Here is a 12284-nt window from a genome sequence, read left to right on the forward strand (position 1 = left end):
AACCTAAGTGAATTTAATGGCTAGACTTCAGTTGCATTCCCAAGATCTCTCATTATGTATATGCAAATATTTTGAAATTCAACCTGGTTCCACACATTTTAGATAAGGGATACTCAAGCTGTAATTAACAAATAAACTTTTCACAGTCCAAGCAGCCAAAGGCCCACTGTCCCTGTTCCCTCAGCTCACGCTCCCTTCCGTGCACAGTCTTATCTAATCCTTCTACCCTTCGTTGTGTTTGGACTTCAGACTCTTTTTTTTTAAGACAAAGTCCTGCTCTGTTGCCCAGGCTGGAGTGCAGTGGCGCGATCTCAGCTCAACCTCTGCCCCCAGGTTCAAGCAATTCTCATGTCTCAGCCTCCCGAGTAGCTGGGATTACAGACACCCGTCACCACGGCTGGCTAATTTTTGTATTTTTAATGGAGACGGGGTTTCACCATGTTGGCCAGGCTGGTCTCAAACTCCTGACCTCAGGTGATCCGCCCCCATCAGCCTCCCAGGGTTTTGGGATTACAGGCGTGAGCCACTGCGTTCGGTCTGGACTTCAGATTCTTGAGCTGGCTGCAAGACTCCAGGTCCCCTGTGAACCACACTCAATAATCCCTCCCTAATCGCTGGTCCCCAGCAGCTCAGATTGGCTGCTGTTTGTCCAGTGAGGAGGTGGGCAAGGGTGCCCTTGGTTTATGCCCATGATAAAAAGAAAAGCAGCTATGGTGCAGTAGATGCTCAGAACTCCAGCGCGCATCAGCCTCTAGAGAGGGGCCTGGCCTCTGCCTGAACAGTGTATTTCTTTCTCTCCTTCCTGGACATACTGCAATCAAAGCATTTTGTAAGAGTCGGGTGGGACTCCACAGATGGTCTTGTCCAATAGCCTCACTTTGCAGGTGAGAACAATGCATCCAGGCCAAGCGTTTTTTCATTTTACTGCCCGCTACTCTCCAAATGCAGTCTCTTAACAGTTTCTGAGTCTGAATGCAACTCTTGTTAACTGCTCAGTAAAGGAATTCTGTCAGGAAAGCTGCAGTTTATATCAGTGGTTCTCAGCCTTGATGACACATTGAAATCATCTGGGGAGATTTACAAGCTACTGACACCTGGGTCCTGCTCCTAGCGGTTCTGATTTATTTTTGTTTGTTTGTTTGTTTTTGGAGTTTCACTCTTGTTGCCCAGGCTGGAGTGCAATGGTGCCATCTCGGCTCACTGTAACCTCCGCTTCCCGGGTTCAAGCGATTCTCTTGCCTCAGCCTCCTGAGTAGCTGGGATTACAGGTGCCCACCACCATGCCTGGCTAAGTTTTTGTATTTTTAGTAGAGACAGGGTTTCACCATGTTGGCCTGGCTGGCCAGGCCGGTCTCGAACTCCTGAACTCAGGTGATCCACCCGCCTGAGCTTCCCAAAGTGCTAGGATTACAGGCATGAGCCACCGCACCAAGGCTACTGATTTATTTTCATTAGGGTGCAGCATGAGCACTGGGATTTTTTTACTCCCCAGGTATTCCCAATATGCAGCCATAATTGAGAACCACTAGTCAATATGGAGTGTGTGTGTGCGTGTGTGTGTACATTTCTAGGTATGGGTGATATTTGCATGCAGCACGTATCTGTGCACATAGACACATACACACACGGAAATCTGGACTTCCCAATACACAGAGTAATACATGCTGAGGTCACCAGCAAAGCAGGACAATAAAGAAAGTGAGAAAAAATTTTGAGAGCCAGACACGGTGGCTCATGCCTGTAATCCCAGCTTTCAGGGAGGCAGAGGCAGGAAGATAGCTTGATCCCAGGAGTTCAAGATCTACCTGGGCGATATAGCGAGACCCCATTCTCCACAAAAAGGAAAAAAAAAAAAAACAAAGAAAAAGTTTTTAGAACATGATATTTAAGAAACAAAAAAGTCATCATGGAGAAAATAACTTTCTTTTTTTTTTTTTTTGAGACAGAGTCTCACTCTGTTGCCCAGGCTGGAGTGCAGTGGCGCGATCTCGGCTCACTGCAACCTCTGCCTCCCGGGTTCAAGTGATTCTCCTGCTTCAGCCTCTCGAGTAGCTGGGATTACAGGCACGTGCCACCATGCCTAGCTAATTTTTGTATTTTCAGTAGATGGGGTTTCACCATGTTGGCTGGGCTGATCTCGAACTGCTGACCTCAAGTGATCTGCCTGCCTCACCCTCCCAAATGTTGGGATTACAGGTGTGAGCCACTGTGCCCGGCTAAAAATCACATTCTTTATTGGGCTTTTTATTTTATTTATTATTTTGTTTATTTTATTTATTTATTTTTTTGAGACGGAGTCTCACTCTGTCTCCCAGGCTGGAGTCCAATGGCACCGTATCGGCTCACTACAGCCTCCATCTCCTGGGTTCAAGCAATTCTCCTGCCTCAGCCTCCCGAGTAGCTGGGATTACAGGTGCCCACCACCACGCCCGGCTAATTTTTATACTTTTAGTAGAGACAGGGTTTCACTATATTGGCCAGGCTGGTCTCGGACTCCTGACCTCAGGTGATCCACCCGCCTCGGCCTCCTAAAGTGCTGGAATTACAGGCGTGAGACACCATGCCCAGCCTGGGCTTTTTATTTTTTGATATGGTTTTTCTTGCATTACATTTGAGGGGAGGGGCTCCATAATTTTTTCCAGGCGGGGCCCTGATCATCTGGCCCTGCACATCTACAGGAAGGGCTCTTTTTTTTTTTGAGACGGAGTCTCACTCTGTCGCCCAGGCTGGAGTGCAGTGGCGTGATCTCGGCTCACTGCAAGCTCCGCCTCCCGGGTTCAGGCAATTCTCCTGCCTCAGCCTCCCAAGTAGCTGGGATTACAGGCATCCGCCACTACACCTGGCTAATTTTTTTTTTTTTGTATTTTTGGTAGAGGCAGGGTTTCACCATGTTGGTCGGGCTGGTCTTGAACTCTTGACCTCAGGTGATCCACACCCCCCCCCCGCCCCCCCGGCCTCCCAAAGTGCTGGGATTACAGGCGTGAGCCACTGTTCCTGGCCTAGGAAGGGCTCTTTGCCTAGAATCTTGCTGCAGGTTTTCTGGTTGCAGCTTCTTAAGGAGGGATGGGGCAACGCGTCGCCTGGTTCCCACAGGTGAAAGGCTTCAGCAGCTGGAGCCCTAGCACTGGGCTGCAGTCAGAGGGGTTCAAGAGAGCTGCCGAGATCCCAGTCCTTCAGGAGCTCTAGGCCAGCTGTAGGTGGCCTCAGGTACCTGGGGCCCTGGCTTTGGGGTGAGGTGTGCACATCCATGGCATGTACTATGGGCCTGCCTGAAGCAGAATGAGAGTCGATCAACTTCAAAGTCATTTCCGAATCCAAATTTAATGAATCAAGTATACAAAATGAGGCTGGGCGCAGTGGCTAACACCTGTAATCCCAGCACTTTGGGAGGCCAAGGCAGGTGGATCACCTGAAGTCAGGAGTTCAAGACCAGCCTGGCCAACATGGTGAAACCCCGTCTCCACTAAAAATATAAAAACTAGCTGGGCACGGTTGTGGACGCCTGTAATTCCAGCTACTCAGGAGGCTGAGGCAGAAGAATTGCTTGAACCCAGGAGATGGAGGTTGCAGTGAGCTGACACAGTGCCACTGCACTCCAGCCTCGGTGACAGAGTGAGACTCTGTCTCAAAAAAAAAAAATAGTGAATCAAAAGGAAATACTCGTGGAAGCCCTATGAGGAATTGATTGGTTGGTTTTGATCTGGGCAATCAGGGAAGGCTTCCTGGAGGAGATGAAATTTGAACAGTGCCCTGAAAGATAAGGAAGACTAAAGAGGGAAAGGAGAGAAATAAGCCGGGGCTGCTCTATGTCTATTCTCTTCCACCTTCTCCTCCTTGAACTCAGGGGGCCAGGCTCTGCCCCAGATCCCTCTGCAGCCTTCAGGGAACAAAGGGCTGTAGGAATGGCCTGAGGAGCAAGCAGAGGGTCCCTGCCTCTCACTGCCCCACCTGAGTGAAATCAGCCCCACAGCTGGTCCACCTCTGAACCTGTTGGGCCCACCCCTCTGTATGTCACAGCTCCAGGTCATCCAGGGGGAAATGCCCACGGGCCTTTTCCTCAGGGGTCAAGCTCTCAATCTGTAATTGTCTCAGAAAGACCTGGAGAGCTTTAAAATATCCAGAGTCCACGTCCCGCCCCTGCACCTCCAGAGGGAGACCATCCTGGGGCAGGGCCTTGCTCAGTGAAAGCTCCAACAGGGACGCTGATGGGCTTGATGGGCCAAGACTGAGAACCACCAGCCAGGGCCAAAATCAGGGGAGAGAGAGAGGGAGGCAAGAAGGAATGGGGAGGGACGGCTTCCCCAGGGGTAAATGCCCAGAGGCTCGGGGACAAGTGGAAAGTGAGGCCTCGGGGAGCTCCATAGAGAGCAGATGTTCAGAACAGCCGCTCGATTCTGCTCTATTCCCCGGTGTGGAAGACTGGGACCAGGGACAACTGTTCACCACCAACCAAGGCAGGAAGCCACAAAAGGCCCCCAGAGAGGGCCTCCACTCCCCTCAAGTTGATGCCTCCATGAGGGCAAACACTACGTCATCTGCTCACTGTTCTCCCTGGAGCCTGGCACATAGTAGATGCTCGATAAATACCCGTTGAATGAAAGGACTGAATGAGCTTTTCCTCTCTTATAACTCTTATGGTTTTCTTTTTCTTTTTTTTTTGAAACGGAGTCTCGCTCTGTCGCCAGACTGGAGTGCAGTGGCGCGATCTTGGCTCACTGCAACCTCCGCCTCCCAGGTTCAAGCGATTCTCCTGCCTTAGCCTTCCGAGTAGTTGGGACTATAGGTGCACGCCACAATGCCCAGCTAATTTTTTTTTTTTTTTTGTACTTTTAGTAGAAATAGGGTTTCACCATGTTGGCCAGGATGGTCTCGATCTCTTGACCTCGTGACCCACCCGCCTCGGCCTCCCAAAGTGCTGGGATTACAGGTGTGAGCCACCGCGCCCGGCCGCCTGGACACTCTTATGGTTTTCTCAGTCTGTGGGTTTCTTATACAAAACAGTGGTGCTGAGAACTTTGAGTAGGGAGGAAGCCAAATGTTTAGTTTGGGTTCCCTCTCTCATCCTCCCTCCAATTCTACTTCCTAAGGATTTTGGAATCTGGATATATGGGCTGGGGGAGCAAGGGTTGTTGTAGCCAGCTGCCCACAGCCGTCCTTCCAAATCAGAAAGCTGGAGAGGGAGGGAGTGGGGTGGGGAGAGAAGCAAGCAGAGAAGGGAGGAGTGTGCAGGAGCACACAGTGGCTGAAAGGTACATGATCTGCCCAGAGAGCAAGCGGTAGGCTGGGGAAGCCACCTGCACGGTTACCGCATTCCCAGGAATCTTCTCTACAGAGCCTTGGTGGAGAGGCCCAAGGCACTGCCCTTCTGTTTACTACACCCAGGCAGGACCCTAGATACATCCACTCAGGCCTGGAAATGCTTCCCCCAGAGAAGGCAGGAGGATAGGGCCGTGCTGGTGTCAGCCTCAGGGGCCTGACATTCCCACACACCTGATCTCCAGTCTCCAGCCCAGCCCTGCCCCTCCCACCTCCCACACACACCAGCAACCACTCAGGCCAAACACTCGTGGTGCCCCAGGGGATGGGGACAACTCCAGATGAGAGAGCGGCCCTTCCAGCTGCACACCTCAAGGAAAGCTAGTGTGGAGAAGGACTTGAGCTGATAGCCTCTTGGCCCCAGGCCCTCTCCCAGGGAGGGGCAGGGTGCCAGTCGGGAGGGCTGGCTGGATGAGGATTGCACGCTGCCCTGAAATGTGGCCAGGGCCATCATGACATGGTCACAGACTGTTGGAGTTGGAAAGGCCTCTCATTTCACTGGCAGAGAAACTGAGGCCCCAGGAGACTTGGCCAAGGCCTCACAGGTGGTGAATACAAAATTGGGACTCACACCCTGCTGCTGCCTAACTGGAAAGGAGATCTCCTGGGCCAGCCCACCTTACAGCCTTTCACTGGGAGCCCTGGGGAGAGCCAGTTTCCTGGCCTGGCACATCTGTTGCTAGAGCAGTTTTCTGGAAAACCACATGAATCTATCGCAGGCCTTCCTGTGCCCCCACCTAGTCTGATCACTTAGGGCTGGCTCTTAGCTCTTCCAGGCCTCCTTCAAGGTCTCTCAGCATCAAAATCACTGGGCTGTTTGATTAAAATGCAGATTCCTGAACCCAGCCTACCATTCCAAATCCAAATCTCTGGAGACGGAGCCAGGAATCTACCTTTTTATCCAATACCCTCTCCTCTAACCCTCTCTACAACTACCCTCAGCCAGCTTCCCAGACTTATCTGGTGTCCTGTTTAAAATGTAGGTCCCAGGCTGGGCACAGTGGCTCACGCCTGTAATCCCAGCACTTTGGGAGGCCGAGGCAGGTGGATCACTTGAGGTCAGGAGTTTGAGACCAGCTTGACCAACAATGTAAAACTCCATTTCTACTAAAAATACAAAACTTAGCCGAGCGTGGTGGCGTGCACCGGTAGTCCCAGCTACTCAGGAGGCTGAAGCAGGAGAATCGCTTGAACCCGGGAGGCAGAGGTTGCAGTGAGCCGAGATCGTGACACTGCACTCCAGCCCGGGCAACAGAGCAAGACTCCATCTCAAAAAAAAAAAAAAAAAAGAAAAGAAAAAAAAAAGTAGGCCCCAGACCACTCCTCCAGGGTCTGCCTCAGTATAACTGAGGTCAGGCCTGGGAGTCTATTTTTGCAAGCATCCTTGCCAACTCTTGGGGAAATGCTGTTTCCCCCTTTGCTTTGAGGTTCCTAATGAGAATTCTAGGAGGGTCCACAGATGGCCTGGGTAGTAGTAGCTCAAGATTGTGTGGAGGAAGATTTTCCTAGGATGGGGGCCCCAACTCTTATAAATTCCTGGAAGAGGTCCCTGACCCCAGATAGGAGTGTCACAAGGAGCCTGGATCCTAAAGTGATGTTTGGAGAGGAGGGAACCTGGAGTGGGGTGTCCTTTTGGATCAGACATGGCTGGAAGCCTGAGTTCTAATCTCCCTTAGCCAGTGCCAACACCCCAGTCCTGCCTGAAGGCTGAGCCCAAATCTGGACAGTGTATCCAGACAGTGTATCCAGTTCAACCACCCTACCCTATCTCCACCAGCCCGTGCCTCCTCCTCCTCTTCCTCTTTCTTTCTCCTAGAACCTCCCCGGTCCTTCACTGCCCGTCCCCTCCCCACCCTCATCAGCTTCCTCCATCAGCAGCCATGTAAGGGGTAGGCCGTGCACAGGCCCGCCACTGCTCTCCTGGAGGGGAATTTCAGAGGCAAACCCGTGACTGCGTCGTCATCACGCTGAGCTTAGGTCTGGGGTGGCCCGGGGAGAGGAGCTTGTGTAAGTTGTGTGGGTGGAGGTGGGAGGGAGGCAGGGCTCTGATGTCAGGGGCTCCGACTCAACAAGCAGGTCAGCCCTTTCTTGCTAGGAGCCAGCCTCAGCCCCTCAGCTCACCCTCACCCCTCTAGCAGCCACACCTCCTGTGGATGTGTAGACAGGACACATGGAAGGAAAGCAAACTGTCACTCTCCACTGAGTAGCACTGGACAATGCTACTGGTGTCTCCACCCCAATAAGAGATAGATGGCCAGGTGATAATGATGCCCGGTCTTAGTTCATTTGGGCTGCTATAATAAAATACCATAAAATGGTATTTTATAAAATGGCTGGCTTATAAACAACAGAAATAGATTTCTCATGGTTCTGGGAAGTCCACAGTCAACGTGTCGGCAGATTCAGTGTCTGGTAATGATCAGCTTCCTCTGAAGCCATCTGTTTTTTGTTTTTTGTTGTTTTTTGTTGTTGTTTTTTTTTTGAAACGAGGTCTCACTCTGTTGCTCAGGCTGGAGTACAATGGCACAATCATGGTTCACTGTAGCCTCGACCTCCCAGGCTTAAACAATCCTCCTTCCTCAGCCTCCTGAGTAGCTGGGACTAGGGGCACATGCTGCCACAGCTAGTTTTTTGTTTTGTTTTGTTTTGTTTTGTTTTATCTATTTTTTTATAGAGACGAGCTCTCCCTACGTTGCCCAGGGTGGTCTCAAACTCCTGGTCTCAAGTGATCCTCCCGCCTCTGCCTCCCAAATTGCTGGGATTACAGGCATGAGCCAACATGCCTGGCCTAAAGCCATCCTGTCTTTATTTATTTATTTATTTATTTATTTATTTATTTATTTATTGAGACAGAGTCTTGCTCTGTCGTCCAGGCTGGAGTACAATGGCACGATCTTGGTTCAAGATCAGATTCCTTGCCTGGGCACGGTGGCTCACGCCTGGAGTCCCAGCACTTTGGGAGGCCGAGGCAGGAGAATTGCTTGAGGCCAGGAGTTTGAAACCAGCCTGGGCAACAGAGCAAGACTCTGTCTCTAAAAAAAAAAAAAAAAAAAAAACCGGGTGTGGTGGCTCATGCCTGTAATCCCAGCACTTTGGGAGGCTTAGGTGGGCGGATCACGAGGTCAGGAGATCGAGACCATCCTGGCTAACACTGTGAAACCCCATCTCTACTAAAAATACAAAAAATTAGCCAGGTGTGGTGGCGGGCGCCTGTAGTCCCAGCTACTCAGGAGGCTGAGGCAGGAGAATGGCGTGAACCCGGGAGGCGGAGCTTGCAGTGAGCCGAGATCGCGCCACTGCACTCTAGCCTGGGCGACAGAGCAAGACTCCATCTCAAAACAAAACAAAACAAAATAAAACAAACAAAAAAATTAGCTGGCAGTCTTGCTTCGAGCCTGTGGTTCCAGACACTCAGGAGGCTGAGGTGGGAGGATCACCTGAGCCCAGGAGGTCGAGGCTGCAGTGGGCCATGATTGCACCACTGTACACCAACCTGGGAATAAAAGCAAGACCCTGTCTCAAACAAAACAAAACAAAACAAAGAAGTTCACATTCCAGATCGTGACCTTGGGCAAGTCGCTCTTTGTGTCTCAGCACCCTCATCTGTAAAATAGGGAAATAACCCCAACCTCACAGGGCTGTCATGAAGATTAAGTGAGTACTTGGCACCTAGTCAGTGTATGTAAGTGTTGAGTGGTTATTATAATTTGTGGTATTTCTAGGACAGAAATCTGCTTAGAAGAGGAGATGGTCTTCCTTTTCTGAGATGGCGTTTCACTCTTGTCACCCAGACTGGAGTGCAATGGTGCAATCTTGGCTCACTGCAACCTCCGCGTCCCAGGTTCAAGCGATTCTCCTGCCTTGGCCTCCCAAGTAGCTGGGATTACAGGCATGTGCCACCACACCTGGCTAATTTTTTGTATTTAGTAGAGGAGGGGTTTAACCATGTTGGTCAAGCTGACCTCAGGTGATCCAACGCCTCAGCCTCCCAAAGTGCTGGGATTACAGGCATGAGCCACCACGTCAGGCCCAGGTTAGGCATTCTTAGTGACAGGATGAGACAGGAGGTCAGAACAAGAAACAGTTCACAAAGACCCTCCTGATAAAACACGATGTGGCAAAGAAGCTGGCTAAAACCCACCAAAACCAAGATGGTGACCAAAGTGACCTCTGGCCATCCTCACTGCTCATTATACACTAATTATAATGTATTAGTATGCTAAAAGACACTTCCACCAGCCCCGTAACAGTTTACAAATGCCATGGCAGCATCAGGAAGTTACCCTATATGGTCTAAACAGGGGAGGGACCCTTAGTCCCAGGAAATCCCCACTCATGAATTATTCACCCATTATTTAGCATATAATCAAGAAATCGAGATGATCTTCTTAATGCCTCTCAAATTATTTCCAAAAGTGCTCTCCTCATCTCATGAAAGCCCACCCAGGTCAAGATTGGATGTTCATAGACCAGGTAGACCAGTAAGTCTGGTCTGGATTAGGGTGACTGAGCAGGGCTTTTGAAATGTAAATGACAATTGTGTTTTGATTCAGTCTGTTCAATGGGAAGCATTGGGAAGCACCCTTTCCCCTGGGAAGTGGTTAGGAAAGCCCTGAGGTTGAGTTGGAGAGAGACACAGAGGAGGTGGCCACTGGTTGTGGAACCATTACCTGCAGAGCTGGAGAAACCTGTGCCATCACCAAGTCCAACCTTCCCATCCTACAGATGGAGAAACCAAGGGCTTTACCCTCTAGTGAGTACTTACGCCCTCTGAGACTCAGTTTCCATATCTGCAAAGCAGAAGTTGTAACCTGCACTCTGCCCTGCTGCTGGGCATGTGCAGGGGCAGCGAGGCGGGGATGGTGAAGTCCTCAAGAGAAGCGCTGTCTGTGTGGAAGTTCCCTTCACAGGCCAGTGCTAGTCGGGCAGCACAAGGGGCCAAGGCCCATGCCTGGGGTCAGGCAGACCCAGCCAGGTTGCTTGCCCTTTACCCATGCCTCTGCCTGGCCCTCCCATAGCGGGGCAGGGCAACCCAGGCCAACCTAGTGGCAGTATGAGCTGAGTGACTGTGGCCACCTGTGGAAACTGGTTTTGCAGCACCAGCCCCTCTCTTCTGTGTCCTTTCTTGCATCTTTTTTTTTTTTTTAAGAAGGAGTTTTGCTCTTGTTGCCCAGGCTGGTGTGCAATGACGTGATCTCGGCTCACTGCAACCTCCGCCTCCCGGGTTCAAGCAATTCTCCTGCCTCAGCCTCCTGAGTAGCTGGGATTACAGGCATGTGCCACCACACCCGCCTAATTTTTTGTATTTAGTAGGGACGGGGTTTCACCATGTTGGTCAGGCTGGTCTCAAACTCCTGACCTCAAGTGATCCACCTGCCTCAGCCTCCCAAAGTGCTGGGATTACAGGCATGAGCCAACGCGCCCGGCCTTATTTGTGCTGCCCCAATTTCTAGGAATTTATACACTCTGGGGACCAAGCTCATCATGGGAATAAAAATTCAATTCTTCACGAAAATCATTTCCTCCACTGACACACTTTGTACAGACATAGGAATCTGACACACCTGGGTTTGCATCTGGAGTCTACCATTTACTGGTGAAGTGATATTGAACAAACTTTGGCTCTAGGAGCCTCAGTTTCTCCACCCGTAAAGTAGAAAACGTCATCTGTGCTTGCAGGCTTGTTGAGAAGATTAAATTAATCCAGCCATTTATTCCACAAATCCTTATTGAGTGCCTAACTGCACCTCACATTGAGGATACAGATCTGAATACATGATAGACACAGAGGTGAGTACACTTGCAAGGCACTCAGAGAGATATGGACCAACAGTGACTCCCAAATCCATGTTACTGGTTGTGTTGAGGGATATACAGAGGAAAAGTACTCAGGAGTAGTGGTGTGAGCTCAGTTTTGAAGGATAACTGGGTGCAATCTATTTCATCGAATCTAAGACTCTATTGATCACCCACACTATTATTTTAGATAACACTGAGAGAAAAATTCAGCCAATTAACCTTAGAAATGTTATTTTGTGCTTACTGAAAGAGCTCTTTTGACCTTCTACGGCCCCAGAGGAGTTTTCTCTCTCCCACCTAATTTAAAACAAAGAAGGATGTATAGTGGCAGAGATCAGAATAGGGTAGAATCCAAGAGAAATCTACCTTGCCCTGCAGCAAGCTTTGCTGGGTATAAAATTCCCGAGTTTGTGGTTGGTAGGCTCCTGGGCTCTGACTCAGTGGAAAGAAGAGGTAGGACAAAGGGGCTATGTGGACCGGCCTGGGGAGAAGTGTGGGGAAGGGGTCCTGGCTGAGCAGTCACTGCTGGGCTCAGTTTCTGGGGTGGCCAGAAGGAGAAGAGGCAAATGCCAAGCTGGGGGATTGTTAGACATCATCTCTAAAATGCATCCTGTGGTCAGAAATGTAAAGGGTGCATCTTTCCCAGAAGCAGGGAGCACCCTAGCTCCCAAATCTTGGTTTCCAAATGCCATTCTCCACTAAAAGGAACTAGGGGACTTTGGAGAATAGCTAATTCCCTGAGGTTGGCTCAGTGAAAATACAAGTGATCCTGGAACATCTTGTGCCAGAAAGTGAGAAGGTGCTAAAAATAAAATAAAATAAAATAATAAAGCCAGGTACAGGGGTGCGTACCTGTAGTCCCAGCTATTTAGGAGGCTGAGACAGAAAGATTGCTGAGGTCAGGAGTTCGAGGCTGTAGTGCACTATGATCACACCTGTGAATAGCCACTGCACTCTAGCCTGGGCAACATAGTGAGACCTTATCTCTAAAAAATATATAAATAAAAAATAAAATTAGGCAGGTGTAGCGGTGTGTGCCTGTAATCCCAGCACTTCAGGAGGCTGAGGCGGGCAGATCGCTTAAGCCCAGGAGTTTGAGACCATCCTGAATAACATGGCAAAACTCTGTCTCTACAAAAAAATACAAAAATTAGCTGGGCCTGATGGTG

This window comes from Pan troglodytes, chromosome 15, assembly GCF_028858775.2.
Source record: "Pan troglodytes isolate AG18354 chromosome 15, NHGRI_mPanTro3-v2.0_pri, whole genome shotgun sequence".
Taxonomy (NCBI): Eukaryota; Metazoa; Chordata; class Mammalia; order Primates; family Hominidae; genus Pan; species Pan troglodytes.